The sequence below is a fragment of the Macaca mulatta genome, chromosome 1 (genome assembly GCF_049350105.2).
Source record: "Macaca mulatta isolate MMU2019108-1 chromosome 1, T2T-MMU8v2.0, whole genome shotgun sequence".
NCBI classification, from domain to species: domain Eukaryota; kingdom Metazoa; phylum Chordata; class Mammalia; order Primates; family Cercopithecidae; genus Macaca; species Macaca mulatta.
The window spans coordinates 107,218,687-107,237,762 of NC_133406.1; the positions used below are offsets into that span (position 1 = coordinate 107,218,687).

At 38.3% G+C, this 19,076-nt stretch overlaps 1 long non-coding RNA gene across 4 annotated transcripts in view; it reads left to right on the forward strand.

Annotated features, from left to right (window-relative positions):
- The first annotated feature begins 278 nt into the window (after nt 1-278).
- LOC144330368 (uncharacterized) overlaps nt 279-19,076 on the forward strand; it is a 32,302-nt gene continuing 13,504 nt past the window's right edge. Inside the window, exons 1-4 of one of the 4 annotated variants that reach the window (XR_013396451.1) lie at nt 284-1,035; nt 1,160-1,329; nt 2,244-2,393; nt 11,526-15,336. This is a non-coding gene — a long non-coding RNA (uncharacterized LOC144330368). Of the gene's footprint in view, nt 1,330-2,243; nt 2,394-11,525; nt 15,337-19,076 lie in introns of those variants that run through there. The other 3 variants (XR_013396452.1, XR_013396450.1, XR_013396453.1) reach the window with 3 other exon arrangements.

Here is a 19,076-nt window from a genome sequence, read left to right on the forward strand (position 1 = left end):
GTAAAAGTGTTCCTATTTCTCCACATCCTCTCCAGCACCTGTTGTTTCCTGACTTTTTAATGATCGCCATTCTAACTGGTGTGAGATGGTATCTCATTGTGGTTTTGATTTGCATTTCTCTGATGGCCAGTGATGATGAGCATTTTTTCATGTGTCTGTTGGCTGTATGAATGTCTTCTTTTGAGAAATGTCTGTTCATATCCTTTGCTCACTTTTTGATGGGGCTGTTTGTTTTTTTCTTGTAAATTTGTTTGAGTTCTTTGTAGGTTCTGGATATTAGCCCTTTGTCAGATGAGTAGATTGCAAAAATTTTCTCCCATTCTGTAGGTTGCCTGTTCACTCTGATGGTAGTTTCTTTTGCTGTGCAGAAGCTCTTTAGTTTAATGAGATCCCATTTGTCAATTTTGGCTTTTGCTGCCGTTGCTTTTGGTGTTTTAGACATGAAGTCTTTGCCCATGCCTATGTCCTGAATGGTACTACCTAGGTTTTCCTCTAGGATTTTTATGGTATTAGGTCTAACATTTAAATCTCTAATCCATCATTCTTGAATTTTCTTCTCCCCATAGATACATTATAATCAGCTTGTCTAACTTTAGTTCCTGTTGGCCGTTTTATCAGGATCACATAAAAATAGTAGATTAACTAAGGAAGAGCTGACATTGTTATACTGAATTTTTCTGTTTAAGAACATGATATACATTTCAATATGTTTTTCTTCTTTTATACATTTCTTATTAAGTTATTACAAGATGTTTATTCTGCCTTTTTAAAAATTCTTATTTGTAACCACATGCATCTTGACTTGGTATCTTCCCCATACCCCAATTAAAAAAAAATCTTTACGGGCACATGTTCTCAGGACCTCCTTGAGGGCTGTGTCACCGCCCATCGTCACTCATATTTGGCTCAGAATAAATTTCTTCAAATACTTTACAGAGTTTGACTCTTTTCATTGACAATAATCTGGTGCCCAAACACGTGGAGCCTCAGAGAAGACTCAAGACACCAAAGGAGTTGCCCAAAACTGGAGCTAAGGTACCAACAGGGCCCACTGAAGCCCCACCGAGTTCGAGCTTCTCCTCTGGTGGAACTGGCTTTGAATGATGGCTCTCTCCTTCATCTTTTCTTGGCTCCTGTAACTTTTACTAATTATCTAAAGTCTTACAGATGCAACTCCCTGCTGGGAACCCAAATCTTTTTCACCAGAGGAGGTTGCAGTGAGCCGAGATCACGTGCTATTGCACACCAGCCTGGCAACAAGAGCAAAACTCTGTCTCAGAAAAACAACAACAACAACAACAACAACAAAAACAAGAACAACACTAAGCTGTGAGTGCTTTTCAGTAATGACTGAGCTAGAGAATTTCTACTTGATGGGGCATTTACTGCATTGCTATGGAATATTAACTGAAGTTACCCCTATGTTTCCCAAAAAGTTCCATGATGAAATAAAATTGGTTTACATAAAATCTTGTTACCTAATAAGCAGACAGCTTTTTTCCTAGGACTAATTGTGAAAAGCTGCTAAATTCTATAGTGTCTAATAACTCTCATAAGCTGTTTGGTTTGTAAATAACATTTCCAAGGTAAACAAACATCTTATCTTAAAAGCTGCTGCTCTGGTTAAAGGAGGATCGGGAAAATCTTTTTCTTTTAAGTCATTTGGGTAAGGTATGTTTTTATAAGCAAATTTACCTTTCTGAATCCTCCAAAATTCAGATTGTAATTTTATGGCAATATAGTTGTCTGTAGAAGTTCAATAATAGTTTTTTTTTTTTTAAACAATTAGAAATACTGATTATTTTACCAAGACTGAAACTAAAATAGCCTATTCTTAGGTAAAGTTTCAGCAAAACCAACTTTAAAAGGAGTCTATATGGCCAGTCAATTTCTTGTTGTATTTTATGCAAATAATCAGGCAAGCATAATAAGCCGAAAACTAACCTTGCACACAAATTGGCCTTGCTATAATATTCCCTTTAATAAAAAAGCCGGCTAAAAAATTGTTTCAAGGGCAAGCGTAGTGTTTAATAATAGACTTCAGCCCTAATTTTTTAAGTGCATATTAAATCATTATTTCTTGGCTATAATAATCCTCTAGAAAGTACCAGATTATAATTTTTCTTCATGGTTTTAGTTGGTGCCCAAATGGAATAGGTTCCTTTTTCTGTTCTGACTTACACATTACTCTTAAAATTGTTAAGTTATGAATATTATTTATCCCTTTTTGTTTTACTCCCAAGGAAACAAAAATCATGGTACTCTGAAGACCAGAGACATGAATCTCTCTCATTTGGCATCCCACTGGGCCCAGACCTGTTTCACTGCTAATCCTCTGTTGCTAAAACTAAACAAGCTACCTCCCTCTAGGCCCAGGCACTACTGCGAAAGAGGTGGGTACATAAGATTGGAAGGGCCGATTTTAGAGGATAAAATTAGGACAAGATCAAATCCTCCAAATCAAGAAGGGGGTACAAAAATGCCTACACAGCTGGTGAAATAAGTTTAGTTGCCTTCTAAACTATTAATGTGTCACTTTTGCATTCACCCCAACCATAAAAATTTTCTGCTTACTATAAAATTAAAGGAAAATATTTACTAACAAGATAAAATACCTTGTAACAAAGGCTCCTGGGTATAATACTCCCAATTGAGAGTTGTGAAGATAAATCTCTCTCTCTCTCTCTCTTTTTAATTTTTCAGAACAATGCTTATGTTTTGTATAGCTAATGGCTATAAGTCTGTAACAAAATCCAAGCTCACAGCAGCTAAGCTTGAAATTAAAAATAAGTCAGTCTTATAACTTTTCCTTTTGGTTTTTCTGCTGGCTTTTTACTTAATAATTTTAAGAGGTAACAAATGCCTGTCCACATCCATTCCTATCTGGCCTAGACCAATTAATTGGCTATAAATCTTTTGACTCTTCAGGCCCTCAGCCGTAGGGAATCCTGCCGAGGGAAAAATGACACTGTAGAATTATATGACTTCTCCTGTGACCAAACCTTTTTTCTCCCAAATACTAGTATACGGTGCAATACAAAAGTGAGGGGGGGGTGGGGAATAGATTTGTCTACTGTTAACAAGTCTATAACAATTTTAGACACCAAGGACCAGGCATTTCTTGCATTTAATTTATACCCTCCTCAGGATTCTATGCCAATGGAGATAAATTGGCTAGAAAAGAGATTACATTTATTAAATTCTAATTTAATGTCAGTCCTACAATTTTCAAGTAGATTTATCACAAGTTTCAAATAACGCTTGATGAGGAGGGTAAACACACTGGGAGTCTGATCAAAGTGTATGATGATGCATGCATTGATTTTTTTGGCTTGTTAGGTTGTTTACTGCCCTTTGACTCTACCGATAACCTTCTTGGATGCCTAATCCTTGCTATCTTTATGGTATTTGTCACTCTATTAGCATTATATATTTCCTGTAAATGTTATGCCAGATACAACAGAAGGAAAGGCACAATTAAAGACCCAGATCATGATCGCTCAGAAAATGGATCTAATCTGGAATGTGTTTTTTTAGACTAAACCCTAGACCTGACTCCATCTCACCCCTTAAACAATTGGCTATTACATCAGGTCAAACCATGTCTTCCCCCAATTATCCAAATTGCTAATATTCAAAACTATGACCATCAACCAGACTACTCTGGGAATGAGCCATCCTAGCACGTGGGACCTCACTAAATGACCAGATCAGACAACTCTAGGAATAACCCTTCCTAGTGCCATGGGACCTGCTGCTGTTGGCCGGTATGTACATTCAGTGGAATGCTTTTTGGCCAGGAGGGGAACTGAGGACTAAGCTCTGATATTTTATCTTGCCCAAATTCCTACCTAGGGGGTCTAGGGAGTCATGTCTTACAAATCATAAATCCTCATCAGATGGGTTTTATTTGACCCTATATATCATGACTTACTTTTCAATCTGACTCTGGCATAACACTACAAGACAAGGAAAAAGTATTTAAACCCAAAATATATTTCCTTACCATACCTTGAAGTTGTCCTGCAAAGTCTCTTGTGGGAAAAATCCACATTCTATAGAGAATCCCCTTCCCCCTTTGTTTTCCTTCCTTTCTTTGCAGATCCAGTAGATAATCATCTAAGAACCAGGCACCCTTTTACGTCTAATAAGAAACATTTTACAACCCGCTCTCTCTCCGAAGTCAGCTATCTGAGAGATTCCTCTGTACAATAAAACTTGGTCTCCACAACCCTTTAGCTTAACCTAAACATTCCTTTCCATTGATCCCAGGTCTTTAGATAAACTCAACCAATTATCAATCAGAAAATATTTAAATTTACCTGGAAGTCTGTTGCCCAGGCTGGAGTGTAGTGGCGTGATCTCAGCTCACTGCAACCTCTGCCTCCTGGGTTCAAGCAATTCTTCTGCCTCAGCAGCCTCCCTAGTAGCTGGGGTCACAGGTGTGTGCCACCACGCCTGGCCACTTTTTGTGTTTTTAGTAGAGACGGGGTTTCACCATATTGGCCAGGCTGGTCTCAAACTCCTGACCTCATGATCTGCCCGCCTCGGCCTCCCAAAGTGCTGGATTACAGGCGTGAGCCATCGCGCCCAGCCCGAGTTGTCCCACCTTTCTGAACCAAACCAATGTGTTTCTGATGTGTATTTGATTGATGTTTCATGCCTCTCTAAAATATATAAAACCAAGCTGTACCCCAAGCACCTTGGGCACATGTTCTCAGGACCACCTGAGGGCTGTGTCATGGGTCATAGTCACTCATATTTGGGTCAGAATAAATCGCTTCAAATGTTTTTTAAAAAAATCTTCATTGCATATGGCCACTCCACTTCTCATATGAGGTTCAGAGACAGATATTTCACGGTTTTTATTGAGGATGATGTTTGTCTTTTTGTTCTTTTCTTGTTGTTGTTGGATGATTCATGAGAGAATAAGGAAAAACAGCTGTATTTTCTCTGTTAGTTAAAATTAAATGCTACTTTATTTACATACTCAAAACACTGTGGGATCCCATCACAGTGACTTCAAGGAATTCTTTCTTTCTCACCCAATATTTCTGGGAGTCTTCATGGAATGTTAAATAGTTCCACAAATATGCCCTGGATCTCATTGCCACCTCAGCTAGTCATTTGTCCCTCAAGTACTGTCAGCCATTCTGCAAATAGTATTTATCTATCTCAAGACTAATTTCCTCAGGGTGTAACTGCTCTCACCTATCCCAGATGATCTCAAACTAGGGTGTACATTTCCCTGGAGGTTCCTGAAGGCATGCTAAGGAGTAACAGGAAAAGCGTCTATGGGCCAGCCAAAGGGGTAATTCAAAATACTGGCGCTGGTGTTAAGAAAGGAAACAAGTATAGCGATTGGTAACAAATCCTCTTGCAACTCAGGTGGTTCCAATTCTTTGCTTTCATTAAAAGTACAGGAAGATTTTATGGAGTTGTCAGAGGATTTAAATTAATTTTTTTGTTGATTGATTACTGTTTTTGTTTTGTACATAACTTGTAAAGAATTAAAAGAAAGTGAAGGACATTACTACAATAAAGCTTCCTGCATTTACATTTACTTATATATGTGAGCAGTTGTCTCAGGGCTTACATTAAAAAAGGAATAAAATCGATAATAAATCCTATCTCACACTAGTAATAAAAAATGTTCATCCATGTATATGTTAACTATATATTTTTAAAAAACCACATCTACCTCATTAGGAAATATAGTTCCTGACAAAATATACTTTTTATCACATACAAATACAAATTAGAATAATAACTTAATCCAGAAAAAATGCTTTAGCATTTAGATCCTTATAGCCTCTGGAAATTAAATAAAAATGTATATTTATTTATTTATTTATTTTGCAGAGAATTAGGATACAGTGATCAATAAAATACTTTCTTTACCTTTTTCTTTTCTTCCTTTCTTTTCTTTCTTTTTTTTTTTTTTTTGAGATGGAGTCTCACTCTTGTCTCCCAGACTGGAGTGCAGTGGCGCGGTCTTGGCTCACTGCAACCTCCGCCTCCTGGGTTCAAGCAATTCTCCTGCCTCAGTCTGCCAAGAAGCTGGGGTTACAGGTGTCCACGACCATGTCCAGCTAGTTTTTGTATTTTTAGTACAGACGGGGCTTCACTATGTTGGCCAGACTAGTCTCCAACTCCTGACCTCAGGTGATCTGCCTGCCTTGGTCTCCCAAAGTGCTGGGATTAAAGGCATGAGTCACCATGCCCAGCCTTATAAAATACTTTCAGGCATACAATTTACATCATGACAAAATTCTATGGGGGAAGGGAATTTGAAATATGAGTTCAAAGAAGAAAACAAATGATGTAAAATTTTGACTGTTAAAGAAGAGCTTATCTATTTTCAAATTGATGAAGCGTATAAAATTTCAATATTCTATGTAATGTATTTAAAAAATAATGTAATATTTTATCTGAAAATGTCAATATTTAAAACGTATTAGTTATGTTCTTTGAAATTATTTTTAAATTTATAATGAAAACTTTTAATTGCCAGTTTTATATGAGAAGTTCCTCTAGATTTCTGGAACCAAAATGTCAGTATAGAAGCAAGTAGGCTTCACTACCCTCACCCCCAAAGAACACCAAAACACCAAACATATGGTGCTGAGATTATTACCAACAATATCGTAGAACTCAAATATGACAATGAGACAGTTCCCAGGGCCATAGAGAAGAGAAAAAACTTTGAGAAGATGGTAAGAGAATCAGACTTCCGCATCTTTAGTGCCCCCCCCCACAATCTGCCTGATACTAAGTGTGTAGAAAATTCCTCTGACTCAGTTTTTACACTGAAAATAAGTGAGATCAAGGTAGACAATTACCTTCCCCTCCTGAGTTCCCTGGCAAAATACCTGTCCTTGCCTCAGCTCAAGGGAATTATTGGAAGTCCCCGAAGGGAGAAGTACCTCTGAGGACAGTCAGGGACAAAGGGGTGAGGTAGGATGACCATCCCATGTCCTGGTAACTCTATTCTGTAGTTCTACCAAAGGAGACACCAAATCAGAGTGGCTGTTTAGCAGCACCATGCAATAGGAGGTACATTCCATGGGTCCCTCAGTCATAAGCACTTAGCCAGCACTTCTCAAACTGCTGAAATGTCTTCTTTGAGATCTTGCCCATACAGGATGGGTAATGCTCTGATCAGTTACTAGAACTGAGGCAAAGCTGGGATTAAGGGACCATCTAGTGCTAAATGGAGGCAGTGACCTAACAGGAAAAATAAAAAAGAAATCTAATGAGTAAATTCCAAAAAAATCTCTAAGCAAACATATCCAATAAAGACAAAATAAACTAGACAGAGAAGACTGGAATAATTAACCAATCATTCAATGCAAAGACATAGATGTACATTGATGAGAAACAACAGTAAACAGGGAACCATGACTTCCTCAAATGGATGAGGCAAGGAACCAGCAACTGATCTTAATGAGACAGTGATACGTGAGCTTTATCAAAAATTCAAAATAGCAATTTTAAGAAAACGCAGTGATCTCTAAGATAACACAAAAAAGGAATTCAGAAGTTTATCTGGAAATTTAGCAAAGAGATTGAAATAGTTTTAAAAAATGAAACTGAAGTCCTAGAAGCAAGAAATACATTTGCTGAACTGAAAAATTTATTAGAGACTCTCCACAGCAGAATGGATCAAGCAGAGGAAATAATCACTGAGCTTGAAGACAGTCTATTTGAAAATTCACAGTTAGAGGAGAAAAACAAATGAAAAAGAATAAAGATTGACTACAAGATACAGAAAAGACCAAATGTAAGAATTATTAGTGTTCAAGAGGGAGTTGAGCAAGGGCAAGGGGTAGAAATCTTGCTCAAAAAATAATAATGGAAAGCTTCCCAACACTTGAGAAAGATATAAAGGTACAGATACAGGAAGATCAGAGAATGCCAAACAGATTTGACTTAAATAAGACTAACACAAGGCATATAGTAATCAAACTCTCAAAGGTCAAGGACAAAGAGAAGACCCTAAAAGCAGTAAGAAAAAAAAAGCAAATAACAACAATAAAAAGTCCAATTGTCTAGCAACAGACTTCTCAACAGGAAACAAGCCAGAAGGAAGTGAAACAACATTTTCAAAGTGCCGAAGAAGAAAACCACCATTTAAGAATACTGTATCTAGCAAAATTATCCTTCAAATATAAAGGAGAGATAAAGTCTTTCCCAGACAAAAGCTGAGAGAATTCATCACACCAGACCTGTCTTCCATGAAATGTTAAAGGGAGTTCATCAATTATACCTGATGTAAATGACGAGTTGATGGGTGCTGACGAGTTGATGGGTGCAGCACAGCAACAGGGCACAAGTATACATATGTAACAAACCTGCACGTTATGCACATGTACCCTAGAACTTAAAGTATAATAATAAAAAATAATGTAAAAAACAAAAACAAAAACAAAACAAAGAAAACAAAGAAAAAAACCCCACTAACTTGCAGAAAGAAAACTTTTCAAGGTATAAAACCCAGAATACTTGTGATGGTTAATATTGAGTGTCGGTTTGATTGGATTGAAGAATGAAAAGTATTATTCCTGGGCATGTCTGTGAGGTGTTGCCAAAGAAGGTTAACATTTGAGTCAGTGGACTGGGAAAGGCAGACCCACCCTCAATCTGGGTGGTCACAATCTAATCAGCTGTCAGCCTGGCCAGAACAAAAAGAAGCAGAGGAATGTGAAAAGATGAGAGTGGCTTATTCTTCCAGTCTACATCCTTCTCCCATGCTGGATGCTTCCTGCCCTTGAACATCGGACTCCAAGTTCTTCAGCTTTGAGACTCTTGGGCCTTCAATTACAGACTGAAGACTGTATTGTCGGCTTCCTACTTTTTAGGTTTTGTGACTGCGACTGGCTTCCTTGCTTCTTAACTTGCAGATGGCCTACTGTGGGACCTCACCTTGTGATCGTGTGAGTCAATACTCCTTAATAAACTCCCCCTTTATGTATCTCCATCCTATTAGTTTCATCCCTTTAGAGAAGCCTGACTAATGCAATACTCTATTACTGCAATGATAGTGTGCAGTCCACTCATAACTCTAGTATGCAGACCAATAGAAAAATTGATCAAAAACAGTAATAGCTATAGCAACCTGCTAAATGATAGGTAATATAAAATATGTAAATTGAGGTAACTAAAAGTCAAAATGTAATGGGAGTGGAGTTAAAGTTTAGGTGTTTTCTTTGTGTTTCTTTGCCTCTGTTTCTATTCTATTTGTAATCTAAAATAAGTTGTCATCTCTTTAAAATAACTTATTATATCTATAAGATTTTTTTGTTAAGTCTGATAATAACCACAATGCAAAAACCTATAATAGATTCATCAAAAATAAAAAGCAATGAATGAAAACATACTCTATAGAAAATCACTGAACCACATAGGAAGACAGTAAGAAAGGAAGAGAGAATTGATCATACAACCAGAAAACAAACAACAAAATGGCAGTAGTAAGTCCTTATTTATCAACAATAACACTGAATGTAAGTAAATTCAATTCTGCAATTAAAAGACAGAGTGGGTGAATGAATACAAAAAGATGACCCAACTATATTCTGCCTACAAAAACCTTACTTCATCTGTAAAGACACACACAGACTGGAAGTGAAGAGATGGAAAAAGATATTTCCTGCTAATGGAACAAAAAAAGAGCAGGAGTTGCTATCTATACATCAGAAAAAAATTGATTTTAAGACAAAAACTATAAGAAGAGACAAAGAAGGTCACTATATAATGATAAAGGGGTCAATTCAGCAAGAGAATATAACAATTTTAAGTATATATGTACCCAGTGGTGAAGCACCCAGACGTACAAAGCAAACATTAATAGATCTGAAGGGAGAGGCAGACTGCAATACAATACTAGTAGGGGACTTCAACAACCCACTTTCAGCAATGGACAGATCTTCCAGACAGAAAATCAATAACAAAAATCAGAGTTAAAATACACACTGGACCAAATAGGCCTAACTGACATTTATAGAACATTTCATCCAACAACTGCAGAGTACACTTTTTTTTTCCCTCAGCACAGGGAACATTTTCCAGAATAAACTATAAGTCCACAAAACAAGACTCAACCAATTCAGAAGGGTAAAAATGACATCAGGTACCTTTCTGACTACAATGGAATAAAACTAGAAATCCATAACAAGAGGAACCTCAGAAAATACACAAACACATGGTAATTAAGCAACATGCTCCTGAACAACCAATGAGTCAATGAAGACATTCAGAAAAAATTTAAGATATTTGTTAAAACAAATGAGAATGGAAATACAACACACCAAAATCTATGGGACACAGCAAAAGCAGTACTAAGAGTGAAGTTTATAGCAACAAATATATACATCAAAAAAGTGTAAAGACTTCACATAAACAACCCAATAATGAACCCCAAGGAATTAGAAAAGCAAGAACTAACAAAACGCAAAATTAGTAGAAGCAGAGAAATAATAAACATTGGAGTAGAAGTAAATAAAATTGAGACTGAAAAACAATACAGAAGATCATTAAAACAAAATGTTAGAGTTTTGAACAGGCAAATGAAATCCACAGACTGTTAGCTAGACTAACCAAGAAAAAAAGATCTATATAAATTAAATCAGAAATAAAAAAAAAACAACTGAAAACTTCAAGAAACCAATAACAAGTAATGAGATTGAAACCATAATAAAAAGTCTCTCATCAAAGAAAAGTCAAAGAGTGGATGGCTTTGCTGCTGAATTCTAACAAACACTTAAAGAACTAATACCAATTCTACTCAAACTTTTAAAAAAATTGAAGTAGATGGAATTTTTTCTAAGCTCATTTTATGAGGCCAGTATTACCCTGATATCAAAACCAGACAAGGACACACACACACACACAAAAGAAAAAAGGAAGAAAGGAAGAAAGAAAGAAGGAAAGAAAGAAAGAAAGAAAGAAAAGAAAGAAAGAAAGAAAGAAACTACAGGCCAGTATCACTGATGCAAATAAATGCAAAAATTCTCAACAAAATACTAGCAAAACAAATTCAAAAATATTTGAACTACCAGGTGATTTAGCAGTCCTACTAGTGAGTATATACCCCAAAGAAAGGAAATCAATATATGTATTAGTCCGTTTTCACACTGCTATAAAGATAATGCTAAGACTGGGTGATTTATAAATAAAAGATATTTAATTAAGTCACAGTTCCTCATGGCTGGGAAACTTACAATCATGGTTGAAGGTAAAGGGGAAGCAAGGCACATCTTCTCATGGTGGCAAGAGAGAGAGTGAGTGAAGGGGGAACTCTGTTAAACACTTGTAAAACCATCAGCTCTTGTGAGAACTCACTCACTATTATGAGAACATCATAGGGGAAGCCATCCCCACGATCCAATCACTTCCACCGGTTCTCCACACCCCATGCCTCAACACATGGGGATTACAATTTGAGATGAGATTTGCATGGGAATACAGAGCAAAACCATATCAATATATCAAAGATATATTCTGTACACCCACTTTTATTGCAGCACTATTCACAATGGCCAAAATATGGAATCAACCCAAATGTCTATCAATGGATGAATGGACAAAGAAGGTGTGGTCTATTTACACAATGAAATATTATTCAGCCTCAAAAAGAAGGAAATCCTGTCATTTGCAGCAGCATGGATGGATGGGAACCAGAGGTCATTATGTGAGGTAAGCCAAGCACAGAAAGACAAATATTACATGTTCTCATTTATATGTAGGAGCCAAAAAACTGGATCTTATGAAGATAGAGAGTAGTTTTGTGGTTACCAGAGGCCAGGAAGAGTAGGAGGCAGGAGGCACGCCCGAGATGGCCGAATAGGAACAGCTCCAGCCTCTAGCTCCCAGCGTGAGTGACACAGAAGACCAGTGGTTTCTGCATTTTCAACTGAGGTACCGGGTTCATCTCACTGGGGAGTGCCGGAAAATCAGTGCTGGTCCGCTGGTGCGGCCCGACTAGTGGGAGCTGAAGCAGGGTGAGGCATCACCTCACCTGGGAAGTGCAAGGGGGAAGGAATCTCTTTTCCTAGCCAAGGGAAACTGAGACACACAACACCTGGAAAATCCATTAATTCCAACCCTAATACTGCATTTTACCAAGCATCTTAGGAAAAGGCACACCAGGAGATTATATCCCACACCTGGCCTGGAGAGTCTCACGCCCATGGAGCCTCCCTCATTGCTAGCACAGCAGTCTGAGATCTAACTGCAAGGCTGCAGCGAGCCTGGGGGAGGGGCACCCACCATTGCTGAGGCTTAAGTGGGTAAAAAAAGCCACTGGGAAGCTCGAATTGGGTGGAGCCCACCACAGCTCAAGGAGGCTGGCCTGCCTCTGTAGACTCCTCCTCTGGGGACAGGGCATAGCTAAACAAAAAGCAGCAGAAACTTTGGCAGAGGTAAATGCCCCTGTCTGAGAGCTTTGAAGAGAGCAGTGGATCTGCCAACACAGAGGTTGAGATCTGAGAATGGACAGACTGCCCGCTCAACTGGGTCCCTGACCCCTGAGTAGCCTAACTGGGAGACATTCCTCACTAGGTGCAGACCGACACCTCACACCTCACATGGCACGGTACACCCCTGAGACGAAGCTTCCAGAGCAAGAATCTGACAGCAACACTCGCTGTGCAGCAATATTCTATCTTCTGCAGCCTCCGCTCCTGATACCCAGGCAAACAGGATCTGGAGTGGACCTCAAGGAAACTCCAACAGACCTGCAGCTGAGGGTCCTGACTGTTAGAAGGAAAACGAACAAACAGAAAGGACACCCACACCAAAACCCCATCAGTATGTCACCATCATCAAAGATCAAAGGCAGATAAAACCACAAAGATGGGGAAAAAGCAGTGCCGAAAAGCTGAAAATTCAAAAAATTGGAGCGCATATCCCCCTCCAAAGGAATGCAGCTCATCACCAGCAATGGAACAAAGCTGGATGGAGAATGACTTTGACGAGTTGAGAGAACAAGGCTTCAGTTGATCAAACTTCTCAGAGCTAAAGGGGGAACTATGTAACCAGCGCAAAGAAACTAAAAACCTTGAAAAAAGAATGGATGAATGGATAACTAGAATAATCAATGTAGAGAGTCCTTAAAATAACTGATAGAGATGAAAACCATAAAATGAGAACTACATGACAAATGCACAAGCTTCAGTAACCGACTTGATCAACTGGAAGAAAGAGTATCAGCGACTGAAGATCAAATGAATGAAACGAAGCAAGAAGAGAAGTATGGAGAAAAAAGAGTAAAAAGAAATGAACAAAGCCTCCAAGAAGTATGGGATTATGTGAAAAGACCAAATCTACATCTGATTGGGGTGCCTGAAAGTGCTGGGGAAAATGGAACCAAGTTGGAAAGCACTCTGCAGGATATCATCTAGGAGAACTTCCCCAACCTAGTAAGGCAGGCCAACATCCAAATTCAGGAAATACAGAGAATGCCACAAAGATACTCCTCAAGAAGAGCAACTCCAAGACACATAATTGTCAGATTCACCAAAGTTGAAATAAAGGAAAAAAATGTTAAGGGCAGCCAGAGAGAAAGGTCGGGTTACACACAAAGGGAAGCCCATCAGACTAACAGCAGATCTCTCGGCAGAAACTCTCCAAGCCAGAAGAGAGTGGGGGCCAATATTCAACATTCTTAAAGAAAAGAATTTTCAACTCAGAATTTCATATCCAGCCAAACTAAGCTTCATAAGTGAAGGAGAAATAAAATCCTTTACAGACAAGCAAACGCTTAGAGATTTTGTCACCACCAGGCCTGCCCTACAAGAGATCCTGAAGGAAGCACTCAACATGGAAAGGAACAACAGGTACCAGCCATTGCAACAACATGTCAAAATGTAAAGTCCATCGATGCTAGGAAGAAACTGCATCAACTAGCAAGCAAAATAACCAGCTGACATCATAATGACAGGGTCAAGTTCACACATAACAATATTAACCTTAAATGTAAATGGACTAAATGGTCCAATTAAAAGACACAGACTGGCAAATTGGATAAAGAGTCAAGACCCATCACTTTTCTGTATTCAGGAGACCCATCTCATGTGCAGAGACACACATAGGCTCAAAATAAAGGGATGGAGGAACATCTACCAAGCAAATGGAAAACAAAAAAAGCAGGGGTTGCAATCTGACCTGACAAAACAGACTTTAAACCATCAAAGATAAAAGGAGACAGAGAAGGCCATTACATAATGGTAAAGGGATCAATTCATCGGGAAGAGCTGACTATCCTCAATATATATGCACCCAATACAGGAGCACCTAGATTCATAAAGCAAGTCCTTAGAGACTTACAAAGAGACTTAGACTCCCATATAAAAATAATGGGAGAGTTTAACACCCCACTGTCAACATTAGACAGATCAATGAGACAGAAAATTAACAAGGATATCCAGCAATTGAACTCAACTTTGCACCAAGCAGACCTAATAGACATCTACAGAACTCTCCACCCCAAATCAACAGAATATACATTCTTCTTAGCACCACATCACACTTATTCCAAAATTGACCACATAGTTGGAAGTAAAGCACTCCTCAGCAAATGTAAAAGAACAGAAATGATAACAAACTGTCTCTCAGACCACAGTGCAATTAAACTAGAACTCAGGACTAAGAAACTCAATCAAAACTGCTCGACTACATGGAAACTGAACAACCTGCTCCTGAATGACTACTGGGTACATAATGAAATGAAGGCAGAAATAAAGATGTCCTTTGAAACCAATGAGAACAAAGATACAACATACCAGAATCTCTGGGACACATTTAAAGCAGTGTGTAGAGGGAAATTTATAGCACTAAATGCCCACAAGAGAAAGCAGGAAACATCTAAACTTGACACCCTAACATCACAATTAAAAGAACTAGAGAAGTAAGAGCAAACACATTCAAAAGCTAGCAGAAGGCAAGAAGTAACTAAGATCAGAGCAGAGCTGAAGGAGATAGAGACACAAAAAATCCTCCAAAAAATCAATGAATCCAGGAGCTGGTTTTTTGAAAAGAGCAACAAAATTGATAGACCACTAACAAGATTAATAAAGAAGAAAAGAGAGAAGAATCAAATAGGTGCAATAAAAAATGATAAAGGGGATATCACCACCGACCCCACAGAAAAACAAACTACCATCAGAGAATACTATAAACACTTCTGCACAAATAAACTAGAAAACCTAGCAGAAATGGATAATTTCCAGGACACTTACACTCTCCCAAGACTAAACCAGGAAGAAGTTGAATCCCTCAGTAGACCAATAGCAGGCTCTGAAATTGAGGCAATAATTAATAGCATACCAATGAAAAAAGTCCAGGACCAGACAGATTCACAGCCGAATTCTACCAGAGGTACAAGGAGGAGTTGGTACCATTCCTTCTAAAACTATTCCAATCAATAGAAAAAGAGGGAATCCTCCCTAACTCATTTTATGAGGCCAACATCATCCTGATACCAAAGCCTGACAGAGATACAACAAAGAAAGATAATTTTAGACCAATATCCCTGATGAACACTGATGCAAATATTCTCAATAAAATACTGGCAAACTGAATCCAGCAGCACATCAAAAAGCTTATCCACCATGATCAAGTGGGCTTCATCCCTGGGATGCAAGGCTGGTTCAACATATGCAAATCAATAAATGTAATCCAGCATATAAATGGAACCAAAGACAAAAACCACATGATTATCTCAATAGATGCAGAAAAGGCCTTCGACAAAATTCAACAGCCCTTCATGCTAAAAACTCTCAATAAATTCGGTATTGATGGAATGTATCTCAAAATAATAAGAGGAATTTATGACAAACCCACAGCCAATATCATACTGAATGGGCAAAAACTGGAAACATTCCCGTTGAAAACTGGCACAAGACAGGGATGCCCTCTCACCACTCCTATTCAACATAATGTTGGAAGTTCTGGCTAGGGCAATCAGGCAAGAGAAAGAAATCAAGGGTATTCAGTTAGGAAAAGAAGAAGTCAAATTGTCCTTGTTTGCAGATGACATGACTGTATATTTAGAAAACCCCATTGTCTCAGCCCAAAACCTCTTTAAGCTGACAAGAACTTCAGAAAAATCTCAGGATACAAAATCAATGAGCAAAAATCCCAAGCATTCTTATACTCCAGTAACAGACAAACAGAGAGCAAAATCATGAATGAACTCCCATTCACAATAGCTTCAAAGAGAATAAAATACCTAGGAATCCAACTTCCAAGGGATGTAAAGGACCTCTTCAAGGAGAACTACAAACCACTGCTCAGTGAAATAAAAGAGAACACAAACAAATGGAAGAACATACCATGCTCATGGATAGGAAGAATCAATATTGTGAAAATGACCATACTGCCCAAGGTAATTTATAGATTCAATGCCATCCCCATTAAGCTACCAATGACTTTCTTCACAAAATTGGAAAAAACTTCTTTAAAGTTCATATGGAACCAAAAAAGAGCCCACATTGCCAAGACAATCCTAAGCCAAAGGAACAAAGCTGGAGGCATCACGCTACCTAACTTCAAACTATACTACAAGGCTACAGTAACCAAAACAGCATGGTACTGGTACCAAAGCAGAGATATAGACCAATGGAACAGAACAGAGTCCTCAGAAATAATACTACACATCTACAGCTATCTGATCTTTGACAAACCTGAGAAAAACAAGAAATGGGGAAAGGATTCCCTATTTAATAAATGGTGCTGGGATAATTGGCTAGCCATAAGTAGAAAGCTGAAACTGGATCCTTTCCTTACTCCTTATACGAGAATTAATTCAAGATGGATTAGAGGCTTAAATGTTAGACCTAAAACCTTGAAAATCCTAGAAGAAAACCTAGGTAGTACTATTCAGGACGTAGGCATGGGCAAGGACTTCAAGTCTAAAACACCAAAGCAACGGCAACAAAAGCCAAAATTGACAAATGGGATCTAATTAAACTAAAGAGCTTCTGCACAGCAAAAGAAACTACCACAGGCAACCTACAGAATGGGAGAAAATTTTTGCAATCTACCCATCTGACAAAGGGCTAATATCCAGAACCTATAAAGAACCCAAACAAATTTACAAGAAAAAAACAAACAACCCCTCAAAAAGTGGGCAAAGGATATGAACAGACACTTCTCAAAAGAAGACATTCATACAGCCAACAGACATATGAAAAAATGCTCATCATCACTAGCCATCAGAGAAATGCAAATCAAAACCACAATGAGATACCATCTCACACCAGTTAGAATGGCAATCATTAAAAAATCAGGAAACAAGAGGTGCTGGAGAGGATGTGGAGAAATAGGAACACTTTTACACTGTTGATGCACTGTAAACTAGTTCAACCATCATGGAAAACAGTGTGGCGATTCCTCAAGGATCTAGAACTAGAAATACCATTTGACCCAGCCATCCCATTACCGGGGATATACCCAAAGGATTATAAATCATGCTGCTATAAAGACACATGCACACATATGTTTATTGTGGCACTATTCACAATAGCAAAGACTTGGAATCAACCCAAATGTCCATCAGTGACAGACTGGATTAAGAAAATGTGGCACATATACACCATGGAATACTATGCAGCCATCAAAAAGGATGAGTTTGTGTCCTTTGTAGGGACATGGATGCAGCTGGAAACCATCATTCTCAGCAAACTATTGCAATAACAGAAAACCAAACTCCACATGTTCTTACTCACAGGTGAGAATTGAACAATGAGATCACTTGGACACAGGAAGGGGATCATTACACACTGGGTCCTATTGTGGGGAGGGGGTAGCGGGGAGGGATAGCATTAGGAGATATACCTAATGTAAATGACGAGTTAATGGGTGCAGCACACCAACATGGCACATGTATACATATGTAACCTGCACGTTGTGCACATGTACCCCAGAACTTAAAGTATAATTAGAAAAAAAAAAAAAGGGTAGGAGGCAGGAGGGATGAAGAGAGGTTGATCAATGGGTACAAATATACAGTTAGAAGAAAAAAGATAAAAGAAATAAGTTCCATAGATCAGTAGGGTAACTATAGTTAACAATAATCTGTTGAACATAGATGGAACATTTCAAATATTGAGCACTTCAAATTGATAGTAGAGAATAATAAGAATATTCCTAGCAGAAAGAAAAGATAAATATTTAAGGTGATGGATATACTAGTTAACCTGATTTGATCATTACACATTATATGAGTATACCAAATTATCACATGTGCTTTGAAAATACGTACATGTATATTAATAAAATAATAAAGACAAAAAATGTTAAAAATACATGACAAAGGCCGTAGGTTTGTCTAAATTCTTTTAGGGAACTGTCACGTAACAACAAGAACAATTCAAAAAAACAGACTTACAGCCATTTCCCTAAACCTTTATTATAAGTGCCTAGTTTAAACCTCTCAAACTTTGATAATAAGAAAATTAGGTAAAGAATGTACAGGGGAGGTAAATAGACCTCAGATAAATACAGATTTGGAGTTCATGGGCACACACTGTTGGATATGAGCACACTGTTAGACTGGTCTTTGCTTGGATCTGGGTTCTTTTACTATCTAGAGGCCCCTGAGCTCCCGCTAAAGGGAGACCTTCCTTTCCCTCCCTGACTCAGTGGGAGTCCCTTCGAACCGAACTCTCCTTTTAAATCTAGTGCTTCAGCTTCTAGAAGACAGGGATATATATGGAACAGTTCTCTACTCTCCTCAGGCAAGGTTCCAAGTTTGACTATTTGTGAAAGCTTGCCTGTTTATGAGGATAACAGTGTGACTGCCTATTTCTTTTGGAAAGCTGAAATTCACTCCTATTCAAGGAGGTGGCGTTTTACCCTTAGACTTCCCAAAGGCAACAAAACATGGTAGACAGGCATCAGTACCTTTGACACCATCTGGGTTATTTTGTCTTAAATAACATCACATATGGGACAATTACAGTTCAGAGCAGGCAACAGTCTGGCCAAGTCTCTTTCCCACTCTCTTCTCCAGTGATGGAATGTTATGTCTGAACATCTTTTCTAGCCATCTTACCACTCTCCTCTTTGGTGAA